This window comes from Lycium ferocissimum, chromosome 8 (assembly GCF_029784015.1).
Source record: "Lycium ferocissimum isolate CSIRO_LF1 chromosome 8, AGI_CSIRO_Lferr_CH_V1, whole genome shotgun sequence".
NCBI classification, from domain to species: Eukaryota; Viridiplantae; Streptophyta; class Magnoliopsida; order Solanales; family Solanaceae; genus Lycium; species Lycium ferocissimum.
Window position 1 is genome coordinate 22,458,708 of NC_081349.1, and position 21,843 is coordinate 22,480,550.

The window sequence follows — 21,843 nt, forward strand, 5'->3', positions numbered from 1 at the left end:
ATAGGAATCATTTTATTATCGATAAACGATTCAATGTTAGTAACAGATTCAAAATGGGTCGAGATATGGCAGTAGTCGTGGTATTTGAAGCCCACGAGAAGAATGTCGGCAACAAGAAATTTGAGTTCTTCTTTTGGATTGGAAGAATTCATTGGGGCATTTTCTGAACAACAATTGGGAAAAGCGGAATTCTTAGGGAATTGAGTTAGCAATGGTAGAGAAGACATGATAGGAAGGTTGAATTTTTGAGTAGGAATTAAAAATCTAGGGTTTGCTGAAGAGGGAAAGAAGATGAGTGAAGATATGTTGTGATTTCTTTCCTTATATACATTTAGTTTGAGAAGATGAAAAGTTTTGGTGTAAGGATGATTGTCGGCGTTTCAAATCCATTCCAAACCGAGTTCTCGCTATTAGTGGTTCCGGTGGCGTTTCAAATCCATTCCCCGAAGTCACTACTTTCCACCGGGAAATGGAGTGACTATCTGTATACATGAAAAAGTAAAAATTGACACGTGGCGTATTAACAGCATGACATGTGGCATCTCGGGTAAAGGTATTCTTAACCATTTCGTCGGGACAAGATAAAGGTCTCCGAGTCTAAATCGGAGGAAATCCGTTGAGCCGGTATTGCCTCGAAGGTCATTGATCGGGTCATTAAATAAGGAGGACATAGCTCACAGTCATTACTAGATCGGAGCAAATATAATTTAAACTTACAATTAGGATTGAATGAGCATTTAAGACTCATAATTAGTCTTAATTATCAAATAATCACAGCCAAAGGGCTGATTCTTGTACTATAAATAGGAGAATATTATTCACGTTAAGGGCATTAGATTTCTAGTACATAAAATCTCTACAAATTTCTCACTTAAGCAATATATATTCAAGTTTTCTCTTGCATTCATTTTTATTTGTCAATCCGGTCATCGAGCTTCAGCCAAAAACGGGTTGATTTTAGCTGAGAGAATTACTCCGGCTAATCTATTCAAGCTCTTTCTTTTTATTTATTTACTGTTTTATTATTAGTCGACTAAAATTCATTTTATCACAAATCGATCCACATATCCTTTAAACTACTAACAAATTCAAATGTACCCTTTTTCGGGGTAAACACCCATAATTTCTAGAAACAGTAAATAAACCTATTATCGTGTATAGTTTAATATTGCCACGTCTTTTTTTGCATTTTGTCGTAAGATATGATGTAACTCTCAGGGACAATAATCATGTTTAATGTGGTCTTTTTTTGAGCACAACTCATTAGTTATGCAAACTTTAGTACTTTTGAAAAGGATTTAGCAAATAAAAAGATATTCAATAGGGGGATATGATATGTCTGAATTTTTGGAAATAAAATTCGACCTTTATAAGTCTACTTATACTCAAAGCAAATCATAATTTATACTGTTTTCTCCTATTTAAACAATGTATGGACATATGTATATACCTTCCCCTGCGAGAAGCTTTAAATAATGCATGCCTCCAAATAGATTGATTGTCGTTGTTTTCTTGAATCAAATAAGCCCACATATCTCTTTTTTTTATTAAAAGATGTACTTTCGGTATCTAGAGATTATATAAAAATATTGCAAGAAGGTTCAAAAATTAAACGTCTAAGTCTAAAAAAAAAAAAACTTTAAAAAATAATTTATTAGATTTATGACGATTTTTTTTCTTCAAAAGGTCCATCCACATGATGGAGGAGTTTAGGCAAACTCCTAATCTATATATTTACCAAAAAGAATAATTACACGAGGAGGACATAGACCTTAGCCTCATAAACATTGTCAAGGTTGGATATATCCACCTTAGAAGTTATTTGTACCGAACAATGAAATGTTAGCTGTTGAGTATCACTGCTGATGATGGAATGAAACTCATCAATGCAACAGTTTACTATATACATCCTAGGAACCGGCAAAACAAGATCAAATCAATCAACTAAAATCAGAAATGAACTTCTTCTTCTTCTTCTTCTTCTTCTTCTTCTTCTTCTTCTTCTTCTTCTTCTTCTTCTTGTGTCTGAAATTTGGGAGCCCATCAAATTCAAGTTTCATTGAGGCTCTAACCTTTAAAGGTAGGAAAGTAGCTTCAGTGAAGATAGAAAAAGTCTTGGAATTTTCTCTCATATTGGCAAGCAAGTCAGCAGTAAAGTTACCTTCTCTAAATATATGCGCAAAAGTAAAATTACCAGCACTAGTTATACTAGTAATCTACTCAATGATTTGCTTGATTTGCCAAGGTGGATCAAGCTTTTCATTGATGATATTTATAAGCCAAAGGGAGTCTGATTCTACCACAATATTAGAAAGACCGGAATTTAAGTAAATTTTAATTCCTTTCAACATAGCATTGGCTTCAGCAATGTTGTTACTACACTGCCCATAGTATTTTGTAAAGGCCTGAATCATAGATCCAGTTTGGTCTCTTATAATCCCACCACCACCTGCTGATCCTAGATTACCTTCGCTGCACCCATCAACATTTAGTTTAAACCAGTTTTGAGCAGGTTTCAACCACCAAATAGCTTGATTTAAATAACAGGTTTTAGCTTTTCAATCAAGTCACACTCTGCCAAGGATTGGGAAGATGTAAGTCAGGAAATTGAACTTTGAGGATCAAGGAGATGATATTGTTGACTTGACTTAATGATATGCCAAGATGACATGATTTTATCACCAAATCTAGCCTTACATCTATTTTTCCAAATTTCCCAACAAATAACACTTGGTAGGCACTGTAGGATGCAAGCGTGAACCTTATTTTTATCTTTAGAAATCCACCAGTTCATAGTTGACATCTTAAGCTAACCCTGAACATGGTTTATACCACAAGTATTACAAAAGAAGTTCCAAACCTGTGAAGGAATCTGCCCTTCAATAAGAAAATGTTCAGTTATTTCAATCTTGTGACTAGTGCAACAACTACAAATAGATGGGAGATAGATCGCAAATCTCTTCACCGCATCATCAGTGGGGATTTTGTTACAAGAGCTCTCGTCGTAAAGAAAGAGATCCTAAAAGGAATTTTTCTGTGCCAAGTCTTAGAGCTAGACAAAGTGTTGATGTTCTTCTTTCTAACTAAATGCCAAGTAGACTTGATACTGAATTTCCCTGATGCATCAGGGGTTCAAACAGGTTGGTCTTTCTTATCTGGGCAAAATTCAATATTCAAAATGGAATTGATCACATTCTGAGGCAAGATTCTTCTAAGTTTATATTGCTTCCAATTATTACCTATGTAGAATTCCTTCACCAAAGTATTCTTAGGAGTCCTTTAGTTCTGCACAAGGTTGGCAATAGGACCAAGACCTATCCAATTGGCCCACCAGAAGGAGACATTTCCTTTGCCAATTTTCTATAGAATACAAGGCTCAATCATGTTTTCGCTGTCCATCAACCTTTTCCATCTATGATATTGGCTAGAGGACCACTTCTTTGCAACTTGATAGAACCTATTACAGTATTTGGCTTCCAGGAAGGATCTGAGCAAAGATTTATGAGTTCTAAATTTCCACCAAAGTTTAGCACAAAAAGTATTACATATGTCATTTAGGGACCTGAAACCAAAGACCACCCTCATTAGTTGGCAAACACAGATCAAACCAGGCACACCAATGTTTCTTCTTTTTGTCCCCATCCATACCCCAAAAGAAATTAACAATTATCTTTCTATCTGCTCGAGAACAGTCTTTGGATGATGAACAGCTGTTAGAAGGTGGATAGGTAAAGCATGCAGAACAGATTTAATCAGTATAGGTTTTCTCTATAAGACAAAAACTTTCCTTGCCATCCCTGAAGTCTTTTAGCCACCATATTATTGAAATAAACAATTCTCTTTCTCCCAAAATAAATAGGGCACCCTAGATATTGCATAGGAAATTGGGAATAGTTAAAACCGATTTAATCCTAGGATCATCATCTTTAAAGGGATAAAAGGTTTTTTATTGATCAGTTGTCAAGAGATTCCATAAGACAACAACTTTCATTGCCATCCTTGAAATCTTTTAGCCACCTTAGCCACCATATTATTGAAATAAATAATTCTCTTTCTCCCAAAATAAATGGGGCATCCTATATATTGCACAGTTGAAAAATCCATGGGACGATTTAAAACCGTGAGTCTCCAAACATTGTCAATCCATTTATCGACAGAGTTGATCCTAGGATCATCATCATATTTAAAGGGAACATAAAAGCTAGACTTGCTTTTATTGATCAGTTGTCAAGAGATTTCTTCATATCTTTGAAGTTTATCCATCAAGAGTCTCAGTGACTGTGAATGAGATATGTTAGGGCCATTCTTATCAACTGTGAAAGGGACAAAATTAGTAGCTATTAGAGAGTCCATCATTTTAGTGAAAAGTTTAGCTCCTATGACAAATAAGCAAGGAGAGAGGGGATCTCCCCATTTGATGCCTCTATCGGAGTTGAAAAATCCATGTCTGACTCCATTAATGTTAACTGAGAACCAAACATTACTGATGAGTCTCCAAACATTGTCAATCTATTTATCAGCAAATCCAAAGTGTTTGAGAATTTTGCATAGATATTCCCATGACACTTTATCATAGGCTTTGGGCATGTCTTTAATTATAACATTTCCATCTGGGGATGGTCTTGTGATATTGTTGACCATGTCTTGAGTTAGCATAATATTCTCTGCGATTGATCTTCCTTTGATGAATCCTGTTTGATTAGGAGACACCAACTTGTGCATAAAGTGGTTGAGCCTTTGGTTCATCAGTTTTGAGATAATTTTAACTGAGAAGTTACTCAAATAATTGGTCATAATTCAGTGAAAGTCTGAGAACAATCCACTTTAGGAATTAAGACCAAATTAGTATGAGTGATTGATCTTGGAATTTGAGTACCGGCAAAAAAAATCAAGAACCATTAATAGTAAATCATCCTTGATAATATCCCATCAACTATGATAGAATTTTCCAGAGATCCCATCAGGTCCAGGGGCACTGTGGGAACTCATGGAGAACACAACATCTTTCAATTCTTCCATAGAGGGATTGGATGTTAGAAACTCATTATCAGAATCCGAAATGATTTTAAGGATACAATTAAGCAAAGTGTAATCTTTATCACATTCTTTTTTAGAAAACTGCTTATGGAAAAAGGATACGGCTTCATTAGCAATGTACTCATCTCCTTCTATCCAGCTTCCATCTTCCTTCCTCATCTTTTTAAAGATAGCCTCTTCTTTCTGCCCTTGACAATAGAACGAAAGAATTTGGAGTTGACTTCTCCTTCAACAAACCATTGTGTACTAGATTTTTATTTCCAATAGGCTTCTTATTTTTTGTAAGCTTTGATAAGAAGGGCATTATTATGATTTAGAATAGATCCGTTGTCCTCAAAATTATCGGTGATGATCAAGTTTTCCACCTCAGTGACCTTTTTTTCCAACTTAAAACATTATAAAAAATGTTGCCAATAGAGTTCCTGGACCATTCAGAGAGCTTTTTGCAAGTATTCTTGAGCTTCAAGTGAAAACTCCACATTAGGGTCCCCTAGACTTCAATATTCCATGCTTGGTTCACCACTTCTTTAAAAGCATCCTCATCAGTCCATAAATCAAGAAATCTAAAGTACTTGATATGGTTTCTTTGAGTAGAATTGGCCACAGTAAAGATAGGAGAATGGTCAAAACCTATCCTGATTAGGTGATCAACATTGGTAGAGTCAAAGAGATTCATCCATTCATGATTAACCAAAACTCTATCCAGCCTTTGCCATACTCTTTTCTTAGGTGCCCACCCATTGCACCAAGTGAAAGTGGATCCAGGATAGCCAGGGTCAATCAGGTCACAATCCATGATACATTGTTGAAAAGCTAAGCTTTTGGACATTCTGTGTGGTGTACCACCATGTTTTTCCTCAAGGTCAATAATACAGTTAAAGTCTCCAGCAATGTACCGAGAAAGATTAAAGTTAACAGAAATGTCTTTTAGGGTGTCTCAAAGGGATTCCCTAAGCAAAGCATCACATTTAGCATAAACATTAGCGATAAGAATTGTGTTATCCATCCAGTTGACCTTGCAAGTAACCTGTTTCTTAGTATCTTCAACCACATTACAGTAAAAATTATCATCCCAGAAAAGCAAGATTTGACTATTACAGTTGGAGAAGGCATTAGCAAATCCTAGCAGTCTCTTAAAAATGACAATTGGATCAGCATTGTGAAAGGGTTCACTGAAAGCTATGAAAGGAAGTTTTTGGAGTCTAATGACCTACTTCAGTCTTTTAAAAGCACCACTAGAGTTGATGCTTCTGATATTCCAAAATAGAGATTTAAACATCATTGATAAGTTGAGATTGACCATTTCCCTTTTGATAAGTACCTCTGGCACCCCTTCCTCTTGTGTTGTGTCCTCCTCCACTAAAATTTGATTTGCCCCTTCTTTGACCCTTAGGTGAGATATGGTTGATCTCTGTGATTTTGTCCAATTCAGAGGTGACATCTATTTCTACCAGAGTTTGAGAGCAAAAGGTTTCCACCAGAGCATCAGCATGATCATCACTGTCATTGTTGTCAGGGATCTCCACCATTAAAGCTTTCACTTTCAACACTAGCATAATCATCACTTTGTTTAGTAATCATTTCACCATCATAGTCATTATCTTCTGAGCTTCCATCTTTCTTATCTTCTTCATCTCCTTCAGTGGAAGATTCAGTTTGCTTCTCATTGCTAATATAAACCCCTTCACTGCCTTAATCATCTTCTAGACTTGTGCCATCGATGAGTTTAATATATGTGTTTTGTACTTCTCCAGGGTCAATAGGATGATTATTATCCTTTTCAAGATCTTGAAAATCCTTATGTTTGTCAATTTATATTTCTCCTTCCCCATTATAATAATAGTTCTCATTGTGAATAGGATTTGTACTTTGGTGTTACTTAGGTTGGTTGATTTCCCTCTACTTTGTGGTTTGACTATTGTTGATCATAGTATCCCTAGCTTGATCTTTGTTTTGATTTTTAGTAGTACCCCTATATTGATCTTTGCTTTGATTTTATATCACAGTGTTTCCTTTTTCACACTTAGCTTTATTCCCATTATTTTTCTTCTTGTATCTAGACCTCCTCTTCTTGTTGCCTTTCTCTTGAGTTTGTACATCTTGTTAATTCATATCAAAAACATGATTGTTATCCCGTATCTTTCCTTTGCCTTTCCCAGGGACTTCATCAAGTTTGTCCTGCCAGGAATATCCTCAGGCTCTTTAATAGAAAATTCCTTTATTCATATTGAATTGTTGACTAACATTAGCTCTAGTTAGTTTAGACTATTTCTGATCATTAGTAGTTTGTTGATCATTAGCACAAATGTTAAATGTTGTGCATCCACCAAACAGTATGGAGGGACCTGGTTATGTACCAGTTCCTTTATGCAGTGCAATACGAGAATCAACACAAGATTTTTACGTGGAAAATTTCTTGCTCAAGAGATTAAAAACCACGACCTATCCCAGTAGGATTTCAACTCCACTAACCGAGCAACACAAGTTACAACTCTATTGTAAGCTAGAAATTAACTCTCATAACCCCTCACCCTTACAATAACGCTTATGCAACCCTCACACTTGACTACCCCTAGCCAAGCACATTAATTCACCTAGACTAACTCTAGCCTAGTGTACCACACAAAGTTCTTGTGAAGACACTCTTCCAACAAGCAACCTTCGAGAATTTAACTAACACGCCTAGACTAATTCTAGCCTAGCGTACCACTCAAAGACACCCTTTGAGACTTCACCACAGTGACTAACTCTAGCCACACACTAATATAACTAAGCTAACTCTAGCCTAATGTACCAATCAAGAGCTTGTGAAAGTAACCTTGAGAATTTAGAATACCTACAAATAGCTTCTTTTTATGGAAGAGTAGGTTTACAGTTTAAGCACAAAAGAATAAAGACTCAACAACCTAAGGACCTAAAACATCTTCAGTTTTGGACCTGGTCCTTCGGGTTGCTGAGGCTCTATTCTTGAGGAACACCTTGAAAGGTGAAGACTTGCACTTTGTATGGAGAAATTTTCGGATTGTGCAAGAATGAGTCTTCTCTTGGAAGATGATGTCTTTATATGCACAGAAGAGAGAGAGAGAGAGAGAAAGAGAGAGAGAGAGAGAGAGAGAGTAGATGTGACCACTCATAAGATCTGGACCGTCAATCAATTCGGCCTTGCTGAGTACTGCTGTACAACTGCATTGTACTTTTCGACAGCACGCTTTACAGCTGTGGATTTGGACTTTCAGCTTCTGTGACCAGGACCTTTATCTGGAGGAAACTGGTTCCTCATCTGTTCTTCGAACAAGTTGTAAGTATTGGATACACTATCAGTAGTTCTACAACTGCATTGTTAGCTGAGCAGGCTGGAGACCTGATCCCATCCGGTCTTTCTGAATCAACATATCTGGTCTCTCATATATGAGCAAATCCTGCAGGCATTTGATCCTTCAAAGAGCATGTTAGGCAAAGAGCATATGAGATATCATAAGGTCAACCGAGTTCAGATAGGTGAACCTAATTGTATCTGGTTCCTTAGGGTTTGTCATGTCATCAAAACATATCAGTTTTTATCAATTTCCCCCTTTTTGATGATGACAATGCGACATCCTTTGTATTCCCTCTAAGGACCAGATCCCTTACCTAGATACCTCATTTGTTCCCCTGAGATTCAGACCTCGAGATACATAGTATTATTCTAGTTCTTTGAGTAAGGTTTGTCAAATCATCAAAATATGTCATGACATATCAACAACTATCTTCATCCCATCCGTTTTTAACCTGTCCATTTACCAGGTTTTATTTAGTTTTAGCATTATTCCTTCTGGAAACAGTTTGAAAGTTGTCCTCTCTTTTTGTAGCAACTTCTTTCTTGGTCTGTTCTTCTTTTTTATTTTTGATTCTATCATCTCTTGCTTTAGTTCTACATTGGCCTTCAAAGTGCCCTTGCATCTTACAGTAAAGACAATAGCTTAGGACCTTGTCATATTCAATATCAAGCCATTTTCCATTATCTGAGCCATCCAACCTTTTGCCCAGCCATATTTGATCTAATCTTGGTTTCAACAGTTCAATCTAAACTTTAACTTTAGCAACATTTCCTCTAAATTTAGAGTATGTTGCCTGATCAGGGGCAACATCAACTCCTATGTCCCTAACTAATCTAGCAACAATTTGCCAATTGAAAAGATGCCATGGGAGTTGGTGAATCAAGATCCAAACTGGAACAATAGTAGTCTCTACTTCGAGTTTGAAGTCCGAAGTACATTTAAGAATTTTCATAGGTGAATCTCCAATGTAAATATATTCCTTATTGAACACATGATTGTAATCGTCATCATTATCAAAATCCAAGTACACATTCTTCGGATCGAAATAAGCAATGTTAACAATACCAGAAAGATGAAATTTTCTTTTGAAGATCGTACGAATTTCCTCTATGGTAGGCTTTCTGCGATAGAATTTTCCAATAATAGTACGTTTGTATTCCTTTGCAAGTTTTATGAGTCCCATGTTTCCAATAAACATGAGAGTCATCCAGTTTGCCAAGATGAGTCCCATGTTGGATTTCCACCATCAATTCATCATTATCGACTGATAGAAGCTAGGCTTGTACCATAGCAAAGAGGTAGGCTTAGAAGAAACTTGTTCAATTTTCTTGTTTTCCTAGTTTCTCTGCGCACCACGAGCTGGTTTCACTGTTTGAGTAATTATTTGGTTTCCATTTTCAATTTGAGTGCCTGAGATGGTTTGATGTTGGGTAAAGGTGGGTTATATGTGTTGTACCTGGTTAGAATTTTGGTTAGAGTTGCCATCTTTTTTGTCTTGGTGTTTATCAAAATTGGAAGAGATTTTGGGTAAATTGGGGTTGTTTGTTCGAATTGAGGGAGGGTTTAGGTTAGTACTGGTAGTGGAAGTATGGTTTGATTAGTTATTGGTGTTAGATTGGATTTTTCGGTAGCAATGGTTAGTTCTGGTGATTTCAAAGTGGTGGTTGTGGTGGTGGTAGCCATTAAGCTAGCCGTTACAGGGGGGAAATGGCCGTTGGGGGTTGGGTTGAGGAGTTGGGGATTTGAGGTGTCATGTTTTCATTGATGGACTTAGGTGGGTCAGGTGGTTTAATTAGAATGGGATTGTTTGTTGACATTGTAAATAGAGAGAAGTTGATTTATGATTGTGACGACCCAAACCGGAGGGCCATGACGGGCACCCGGGCCCTACCTGCCTAGCACCGCTAATCATGCTTCCATATCATTAATCATAAACAAGAGTGAACCACGAGGGTCATCTGATGTCAATCTGTTTGATCATAAGAAAAATATGTTGGAAAGGGATGAGCCCGAAAAGGACATACTATACAACTATGCTGGATAAACTGTACAAGCCAACAAGGCCATCATAGATAACCATAAAGCAAAATATAGGCCGAGGGGGGCCATACATCGTCTAACTATACCACAACTGTCTACAAGCCTCTAATGAAGTATATGACATAATAAGGTCGGGACAGGGCCGCGCCATACCCATATGTGAACAAAAATATAATATACCAAAAACACAACACCAACTTTGAAACACGGGGAGCGCTTCAATATCAGCTAAACAGCAACCTACAGGGGCGGATCGTCAACCTGTCTACCTGAACCTGCGGGCATGAAACGCAGCGTCGCCCAGGCAAAAGGGGCGTCAATACAAATAAAGTACTGAGTATGTGAGACATAAAAGTAACATAAAGAAGACATAAAAATACATAGGATAAAAAGAATGCAACCTGTATGTCTGAACTGCCTCCGAGGGCCAATAATATGCATAAATACTGTGCATGTGCGTATATAATGCCTGGTCATAGATATGATGCCTGTCAAGCCTCTGTGAGCATCCTATTATATCATATCGGCCTATGCGAGCATCATCATCATGTGAACAGCTGATCAGGTGGTACTGCGTATATTATGTCGTCACCTTCCCTATATCCCCTATAGTTATAATAATATACACGTATATAATAATAGGTCTGCATATATATATATATATATATATATATATATATATATATATATATATATATATATATGTAAGAGTGCATCCTGAATCTGTCGGAGTGACGTAAGGTCATTATACCTCCGAACATCATTATGAAATAGCATTTTCATCAACATGTGACTTATGAAGCATACTGAATCTGAAGAAGAACTTACTAGGAACCACATTATTGGACACGAAGAACCACATTATTGGACACGAATCGACATAGAACATCCCTAACTGCTACAAATAGATTCATTATGAAGCAGCATTAGGTTTACGTTTTGTTCATAAGGATCATGCCAAAAGAAGGGAAAGTTAGCCTTAACATACCTCAAGTCGTTAACAAAATCCCACAATGAATTATCAAACTAGTATTTCAATCTCCTTAGTCACTACAACACACCTAGCAGCCAACAACATAGCAACAACCTCATATAAGTCTCTTTAATTTCAAATCACCACTCACCCCAAGATTTACATCAAAATAGCCCAAATATGTTCCGTATACAACACTTATACACTTTCCTCTTCCAATTATACCAAATATCACATCCTCAATACAACCTCAACACCAACTACTATTCTTACAACAAGGTTCTAGCTTAAAAACACATTTACAACATGACTCAAGTTAGATTACATCTCAACATAAGATCAAATTCATGTTTGAACCTTCTCTCCAACTCCTTTTCCTCCAAACCTAGAATAATCATCATAGAAACTCATAAACATGGAAAATAAGATAGAATCTTACCTTAAGAACTCAAGAACACTCCAATTCCAAGATTACTTCACCTTGAAGTCCTCCAAATCTTCTATAAGAAAGAGAAACAAGTATCAATCATACTTTGGAAACCTTTAATATTTGATCTTCTCTTTTGATCCTTGATTTTTCTTAGGAATGATTAGATATGATGGAAGTGATTTTCTAGAATGTTATGATTTTCTAGAATGTTAGAGACTAGGAGAAGAGGAGAAAATGAGATAAAATGAGGAGTATACATATATATATATATATATATATATATATATATATATATATTACATATATATATATATAGGGAGAGGATTTATATATATATATATATATATATATATATATATATATATATATATATATATATATATATATATATATATATGGTGTATATATATATATATATATGAGTATATATATATATATATATATATATATATATATATATATATATATATATCTATATATATATATACAAATATATATATATGTATATCTATATATATATGTATATATATCTATATACATTGGTAAGATACATAAACGCATATATATATATACGGCTATATGTATATATATATGCGGTGTATGTATATATACATATATATATATACATATGTATGTATACATATATATATATATATATATACATATGTATGTATACATATACATATGTATATAGATATGTACATATATATATATACATATATATATATTTATGTATATATATATATATATATATATATATATATATATATATATATATATATATAGATAATTCTATATACATATGTATATATATATATATATACATTATCACCCACTCTCGACAACATTATCGAGAAGTACGGACCGTATTTCCAAGTACAATCCATATTTCTCAATATACGGTCCGTATTTCTTCCCCCCAAAATCAAACTCCGATGAAATGTATTCTCTTCAATTCACTTATCCTCTAATCCTTCCAACACATGCCAAACATGAACTTAAACTCTCGTATTCTCAAGATGAACACGTTTAATCTCATATATCATCGAAGATAAGTCCACTCTCTGAATCTATAGCAACTAACTCATGAAGAAACTTAACGTATAAAAGTACGGAGTGTAACAATGACGATCAAATTGAAGTTAAAATTAATTGATTTGATTTATGACGATCAAATTTAAGTTGTTACCATGATGTTGAACAAAGCCGAACAAATAAGAAGTTGGAAATTAATACCATGTTTGGCAAAACTTCTAAAATCAGCTTATTTTGAAAAGTACTTTTTTTAAAAACATTTTTTGTGAGAAGCTGTTTGTGTTTGGTCAATTAATTTAAAAACTACTTTTGAGCAGCAATTAGTGTTTGGCCAAGTTTTTAAAAAGTGCTTTTAAGTGCATTTTTCTCAAAAATGCTTTTCAAAAAAGTGCATCTGGGGAAAAAAATATTTTTTTTAGCTTCTGAAAAACTGTTACTGCTACTCCCCAAAAGTATTTATTTTCTCCCAAAAGCCTTGCCAAACACCTCACTTTTTTAAAAATAAGAACTTTTTTTTTTTTTTAAAAAGTACTTTTAGAGAAAAAATAAGCTTGGCCAAACAGGCTATAAGGCTTAGAACAACATTTTCTAACTAGTAAAATGAATTTGTATCTCTTGAAATTAATTTTCAACGATTCAAATGAAATTCACATGATTCATCATTTGAATTAGGCTGAAGGTGGGTGGGTTTTTTTTTTTTTTTTTTAAGTGTTTAAGGTGCATTCCAAAGGCCTAGTGAACTACAGAGTATATTTTTCTAATGGGCCTACAGACACTATAGCATCTATCTTATGTAATTAGGTAGATTTTGGAGAGTTCATAGGCCTTTGCGTCATTCTTTTGCGCAGAATGTCCTCCAAAGGTTTTGGTCTTTAATTTTTACCCCTCAAATTGCTTGTCTTTAGCTTTTTTTCCTTCGCCTAAAAATTCACGGGTTTCAGATTCGGATCCCTGCTCAGTCAAAAATTTAAAAAAATAATTCGCAAGACAAAGTTTTGGATTCGCCAGACAGAGTTTAAGGTAGAGTTTGAACCTTATAAGGCATAGTTTGGACAAAAGTTTGCCTTAACTAATTTTGGGCAAAAGTTAGGCCTTAAGGCATGATTTTGGGTAAAAGTTTGCCTTAAGTCAAACCTTTGTCTTAAGGCCTAATTTGGCTACAAACCTTTACCGTGCGAAATTTTTTTCTTTTTTTTTGAGTTCGAACTCAGAATCTCGGAATATTAGACGAAGGGCAAATACTAAAGACCAACAATTTGAGGGACAAAAATTAAAGACCAGTGCCTTTGAAGGGCAATCGTGCAAATGACCCCTTTTGGGTTGAATTGGGTAATCTCTTCTAATCTGAACCATGACTCTTATATTTATCTTCAAAGATAAGATTCCTAGTGTGAGTTCTATTGGGCCAAGCCATGCGAAAGACACTCTAAACATGGTCTAATATTGTTCGCTTTGAACCTAGCTAACACAATTGTTTCAAAAAACGTCGCTCACCATCAAGAGTATCCCTATACATATGTGATTTTATTTTTCTTTTCAACTATTGATATGAGACTTTATTCGAGCACCCAATAAGTTCCCTGGGTCCCTCCTGGTCTACTTACTAGTTAGATTTTGTTGTTTTGGGATAAATTTAGGACCCGTTTGGCCATGAAAATTTTTCACTTTTTTCGGAAAATATTTTCACTTTATTTGAAGATCAATGTTTGGTCATGAAAATTTAACTACAACTTGAAGTTGTATTTGAAATTTGGAAAACAGCTAAAACCTTGTTTTCACTTTTTTCTCTTTCATTACTTTCAAACAACCAAATATTCGTTGCAAAAACTATAACCAAGCACAACTCCAACTACTTCGAAATTCCAAAAAACATGAAAAATATTTGGTTTTCATGGCCAAACGCCTACTGAAACAAAGATTTGAGTCTCAACTCTCAACTCTCAATACTTTGAGTTCGTGTTCATTCCTTCAATTGATTTCCATCCCTTTGATTTACATTTAAGCATTTTGTATATATCTGCATGATCACTACACGTAAGCCTGATCGAATGCACTAATTGAACTCACCTTTTGTTATTACCCAATCAATCTGCAACTGAAATGTTTTTTATTTGTATTCGATATTAGAATTAAAAGTCCATTATTGGATGAAGAAACTTTTCATTTTACATATAGATCATAGTCTTAGGATGCACTACAATACACAGTAAGTTAATGGAATGAAGTGAGCACTGTGTTTAATTAGGTTTATACAGATTTTGAGAAATTTGAGTAAATAAAAATGATATAGATTATGATTCCTCTGTACTAGATCTACTATAATTGTTGTAAGAATAACAAAAATAAAACTCACTAATCAAAACACCTTTCATCAAAACAACACTTCCTCAAGTGAAAATGATTTTGAAGACTTGATCAACAGAGTAAACAATGACACAGCTGTCGTCCTAAGTATGCAAGGGAGAGAATTTGATGAAGTTTATTGAGACTTCAAAATCAAGGGACCATACTGTAGGGAAGATAAACAGGGGAATAGTGAACAAGAATAGTTTTACCTATTGTATTGTATTGTTAGTTCAAATACGATGTCTGTTTTGGTTATTACTTAAATTTTATTGTAATCGTATCATCAAATCATAACGTTCAGCTCGAAGTAGTTCCTATTTGTACTTGATAGAAGTGGAAGTTACGTTATTGGATGAACAGACCTTCCTGAAACTTAGCTCAAAGTTCTGGATCTGCATTATTAGTTCCATTGGAATAACTGTTCCTATGCCATGCTAATTTATCCTTAGTGAAACTGATATCGAAGACTTGTTCAACAGAGTAAACAATGACACAACGGTCATCATAGATAGGCAGGGGAGATATTTTGACGAATCCAATTGAGATTTCAGAAACAAGGGGAATGCTAGTAGTGAAGAGATTATACGGAAGAGAAAACGTAGGGATTTCGCTAAAAAAACGAAGTGTACGGTAAGGGAGATAAACAGGTGAATAATGAACGAGAATAGTTTCCATAGACGGAATTTCTGTCTTACCAGAATCAGCAGAGATGAAAGCGGAATCAGTATTTCAGAGCTCCCATGGTTGTATTTCTGTTACTCCCTTCGTTCCTCCGTTTCAATTTATGTGAACATTTTCGGAATACGAGGGTCAAACTTTATAACTTTGACCATAAATTTTGACATAGATTTTTCAAGTTTGTAAAAATAAAATTTATTTCTGTAGAAACTACGTAAAAAGTACTATAAGTCATGACAATCTATAATTCAAATACTTAAGAAAAAAATTTAAGGAAAACGTGGTCAAACAACCACCCCGTAGACTCCCCAAATAATAATGGGTTCACATAAATTGAAACAGTATGAGTTTTGTGAAATGGTGTGTGCACAAATGTGCAATACGTGAAGGGGGTATATAGGCGGGAAATGGGGGGACACGTGTTTGTATATCATTGGTTAAATTGAACTTAATGGGAATGACCGCATTTTGGATTTAACAAATAATAATTTGTCTTATTTTTTGAACGATTACTAGTAAGAGCCTGTTTGGATGGGCTTATAAAAAGCAGCTTATAAGCGGGAAACAGCTTATAAGCCAAAAAAAAAAAAAAAAAAAAAAAAGTTGGGGTAGCCTAACTTATTCCCAACTTATTTTATTTTTTTGGCTTATAAGCTATTTTTTGCTTATAAGCTGCTTTAGATAAGTTAAGTCAAATGAGCCGAATTAATTTTTTGGGCTTATTTTAAGCATAAAATGGCTTTAAGCTAGTCAGTCAAACACTCAAAAAAGCTTAAACCAGCTTATAAGCAACTTATAAGCCAATCCAAACGGCCTCTAAGTAGTAAATCGATTCAATTTTTTTTAGACGACTTATCTTTTAGTACATAGTTTCTAACAATGCTTTAAAAGGCAGTTTCAAGACTCGCCTTCGGGCTCGCTCCGGGGCGAGGCATTGGCAAAACGCCTCAGGATTCACGTGTAGGGCTTAGTTCCTGTGAGGCTTACGCCCTAAGCGCCCGATTGTACGCCCTAAACACGCCCAACGCTCGGGGCTCGCTAACAGTTCTTATAAAATTATATGTTAAATTCCTTAATTAAAACGGTTGACCCTCATAATTGTTTAACAAATGAATGATACTTAATAGTTTTTCATCTATAGAATAAGAAGACTGGGTGTAACTCAAATAACAAGTCACAGTATTGCATATTTACTATTTGAGAACATCGTGGGGGTGAATATCACTTAATACTTCTTTTGAAAATACATAGTTAAATTGTACATTTTCACTTGTCATTGCTCTTTTGTCAAAATTATCATATTTTATTATTTATCTATTTGAAAGTAATTTTATTTTTATTCATGAAGGAGTTATGTTTTAGTTATAATACTGATAAAATTTATTGATTATTTGTTTGTAGGGAGATAAAATGAATAGTATGATAGTTTTATACCCCATTTTAACCGGGTCAAAGCGGAGTACAACATATTGGTGATTCCTATATTATTAACTTAAGAAGTCACCACCTAATTATTTTTAACGGTGGATTATGACACCTATTTTAACTAAGTAAATGCCTAAAATAAACTTCAATCTTAAGGTCTTACTAACCTAATACATTCTAGGTAAGGGTTCTAAATATCCTAATGGGAAGGTCTTAGGCATCCATTAGAATCCGTTAAAAATGGTTACCGACCAAACTTAGGTTAATATAAGAAATTGTGACAAAAATAATATTTTAATATTTTATAGGTAACGTAAAAAAAAAATCTGTTTAATTATTTAGGTGATTAAGTGGAAAGATATCAGTCCAAATTTAAGAGAAAGACTATAACAAATTTTCAGCAAATGACAACCAAAATCTTGTTTTATTTTAATCTTTCGCCTCATTTTGTTTAAAAGGAACTCGACAATCGCCATGTCTTATATGAAGTTAAGGATTTGAACCGGAAGTGATTAATTTTAGAAAAGAAAGTTGCCGGGATATGAAATTTGATTTAAGAACGTTATAGAAGGAAATATGAGCTTTAAAAGTGATCCAATGATGCCAAAAAATACTACTTTTGATTAGTTCTCCCAAGTGCGATCTTGATAAACCGAAATTATATTTCTATATTTGGACTTGATAGTTATTCGCAAAGAAACTTCAGCCGACACTTGCTAAATCTTTCTCCTTAAAGAAAGTCAACTTTTATTAACTAAAAGGAAATGGTCCAGATTCTGAAAAATCAGTTTGCAACAAGTTAAAAAAAGATTAAGTCGATGTTTTCTCTTTCAAAAGACCAACAGTGAAACAAAAGGTTGCTGTATAAACAAATCTGATTTTTTAATACTAAAAAAAAACGTTATAGATATTATAAAGGCTCCCAAAACGAAAAAAAAGAAACAAAAAAAAAGCTATTAGTTTTCCCGCATAACATCTACCCTTTCTAACTTAATACTAGCACTGGTGCTATTCCTCTATCAAAGTAAAAAAAGTTCAACAAGCTGTAACTAAACAGAAAGAAGTCATAGAGAAGGAAAGCAAAAAGTAGAAGTAACTCCCTCGCTCTCATTTTATTCGAATGGTAGAGAGCGAGGAGATGAACAATGAGGGTTGCAAGTTTCAAATCTTTTCTCGCTCCCCTCTTTCCATTTTCTGTTCGGGCGCATAGCAGGAGGAAGCAAGATGTGCTTGAGAGGACGAAATGCATTTTCCTTGATCTAACTGTGATATCGAGTCTCATTTGAGGATCCTCGCAACGCCGGATGTCATGCAAAAGAAGTTGGAAAAGAGAAAATTAGAACAAATAACATATGATTCATGATAAATAGTAAAGGTAGCTTCAGTACACAGAATCACTTGATGACAACATGTAGGACCAAACTTGGGCAAGTAATTTGCACCTCAAGCCACTAGAAAGCATGTGATTAAACCATAGTTTACACAAACAGAATCTCAAACAAAGTACTTCTATTTTCAGAAAATAAACTCTTCTTCTTTTATCCTTTAAATCTTAGACAAAAAGAAATGCTCACATGTCCGAACATTATTTTTCTAAATCACAGCAAATTACGCCATAAATTTTAAACCATTTATAAAAAAATAAAAAATCCTCTTTTCCAGGTTGACATATGAACTAACCCAAGAACCTATACTCTCGCATAAAACATAATCACAAGGTTCATATTTTATCAAAACTTCAAGGCCAAAGCATAATTAGAAGTGAAGGTGAAATGTACTCACTGATTTTAAAGCAACAGAGGAGTAATTTTAGACTAACTGTTCATGTAGTCACTAAGGAAGCTTAATTTCCATTATTCCCCAACATTTAAAGCTCGTTTTTAACAAGAAACATATACTTATTTATGGAACTACTGAATTATTCTCAAGAGTAAACACAAAGGAAAGGTATTACTCGATTAACATGCTTTACTTCTCTTTAATCTAACCTTGTGATCACATATAAAACAAAACTTAAACTTCCTATAAGAACAGGAGAAAACAGCCCCAAACACACATTAACACAAACTAGAACATGTACCTTTTGCAAGATTCATAATAATTCCTATTGTGACAGAACAGTGAAAACTCAAGCCACAAACCTACTATATTCTTTAGTGCAACAACAAAATGAAGAATAAGTGCTTAAATACTCATTTTTTATTTTACAAACAAAGGAGTTAAAGGCTGAAAAACAAGCTGACAGAAGTTAAACTTGATTCTCTTTGTTTTGTGAAATGTTCAGATTACACTAGCATGTATAGGAAAGAAAGGGGGCAGTCATATGTCATTAAGGGGTAATCCTCTCGTTTAGTTTCTGGAAAATGTACTCTATAGTCTTGAGGAAAGGTAATCCCAACCAAAATAGATTCTCAAGACAACTCTCAACATCAGACCAAATTATAGGGATTTGTCAAGTTAAATTCGAAAGGAAATACACTCAGACAAGGTTTATTACTAAAACAGTGACCAAACAAGATATTAAAATCATACACTTTCAGCCTCATACTTAAACGACCACATGCACATATCCGGGAGCACTTTGAGTTTATTAACTTCCACAGAAAGGCGGTAAAATCACACACTTTCACCTATTATTTCATAACCATAAAGTTGCGCATAGGCTTCCTCTTAATAGCGAAACAAAGATCCTATACCATGTTTTCAAATAAAATGAAAAACTTATTATGGACAGTAATCCTAATTTAAGAGCACCAGCAATCATCAAAAAGACAACAAACATGCTATTTTTATAACATCCAACATAGGAGAAACAACTCGAAATCGAAAGCGTTTTTTAAATACAGAAACAACATTATGAACACACAGCAAAGCTCTAAACTAAATCGAAAAGAGAGAAAAGGAATGAATAACACTGACCTTTTTCGGGTGCAGTGAACTAAGGCTTTAGGTCACGGATTCACCCTCAAAAGACGACGAACACGGGCACGCTCAGATTAACCAAAAGTTCCAAACGGAAAGGTGAAAATATAGTAGTTTTGAGGGATATGTGGCTATTTCTTGTTGTTTTTTTTTAGGGTGAGATCATGGCTGTTCAACCATCCCTGAAACGGATGCAAGGACTGATATTTATAGTTACGAGCTAGGGTTAGGTTGACATTTGGGCGGGATTTTTTTTTCTTTTTTTGAGTTTCAAAAACAATGTTTTATTTAGGACGTTGGGAGGCAGAATCAATCAGAAGGAGCAAAGACGAGCAGGGATTCTTTCCTCAAATCGTCTAAGAGAGAGGAAACTTTTATTAAGAGGGAATAACCTGTATGTTTGTATTGGTATTTTTAGATGTCTTGGTCAAAAGAACTCTCGAGATTTTACAGTGATTCGCCCGAACAATTGCTTGAAACGGCCATACAAATATCTGATTTCCGAAGATAGAGGTCAAAGCCTCTCCAAATGGGGGATGAAGCCAAAACTTACTCTGTTATGGAAGAGAGAGTGAAGGATGCGGCTATGAGACTCCAGGAATGAAAATCTAGAATTTTAGGGCATCGAGGGGTATTACGGGTGTTTTGTGTGGGCTAAGTGAGGGTAAAATAGGCCATTCAATATAAATTAGGAACCTAGGGTTTGAGACTCAAACTGCTCAGCCAATCCGAGAGCAACACGTGGAAAAGGCGTGTGCTGGATGTGGCAGACGTGTGCGAGGCGTGTGCTAGCCCTATGTTGTGACCGTTTGGCGCCTTATGTGGCGCTGACGGGGCGCTCGCATGGCGTCCATGTGGAAAGGAGGGTATGGAAATGGGCTGTGTGGATTGAGCTCTCTTTTGGGCTAAAATAAGCCAAATTAAGGATCAGATATTATATGAATTGGGCTAGTAAGAAGACTTTTATCTTGGACTTAAAATGCTTTCTTCCTCATATTTATTTAGGTTTTTAAATTAAGATGAAAGACACTCTTTAGGTAATTACATATTAACGCGCGCTAAAATATTACTTAATATAAAAATATATTTATTATAGCTCAAATAAAAAATAAAATTGTTTGATATTGTAATAGTTGCGATAATATTTATAAAGTTTAAAAAATAAGTAAATGCTGTCGTTCAACTCTATAAATAAAACGTAATGCGTTTTTGCGTAAGATAATAAATAGAAATGTTAAAAGTGATCATGACGATTATAATATTAAGTGATGGCAATACAACAACAACAACAACAACAACAACAACAATAATAATAATAATAATAATAATAATAATAATAATAATAATAATAATAATAATAATAGGGAATGACTATATGTTGGATAATGAAAATGATGATGATGATGATAACGGTAATCATATGATAATAGGGAATGACTATAGATAATGAAAAACGCTAATAATTAATTGTAATAAAATATAAATAACTGTTCTTAAGTTGTCCAAATATTAGAAGCGCCCATAAATATTTTGGAAGAAAGGCGGGACAAAATTGGCTGTCAACAATAGTAATATTGTTTTCAGAAATTGTGATTTTTTCATTGTTTGAAAGTTAAGATGTTAGAGTTGATTTACATTTC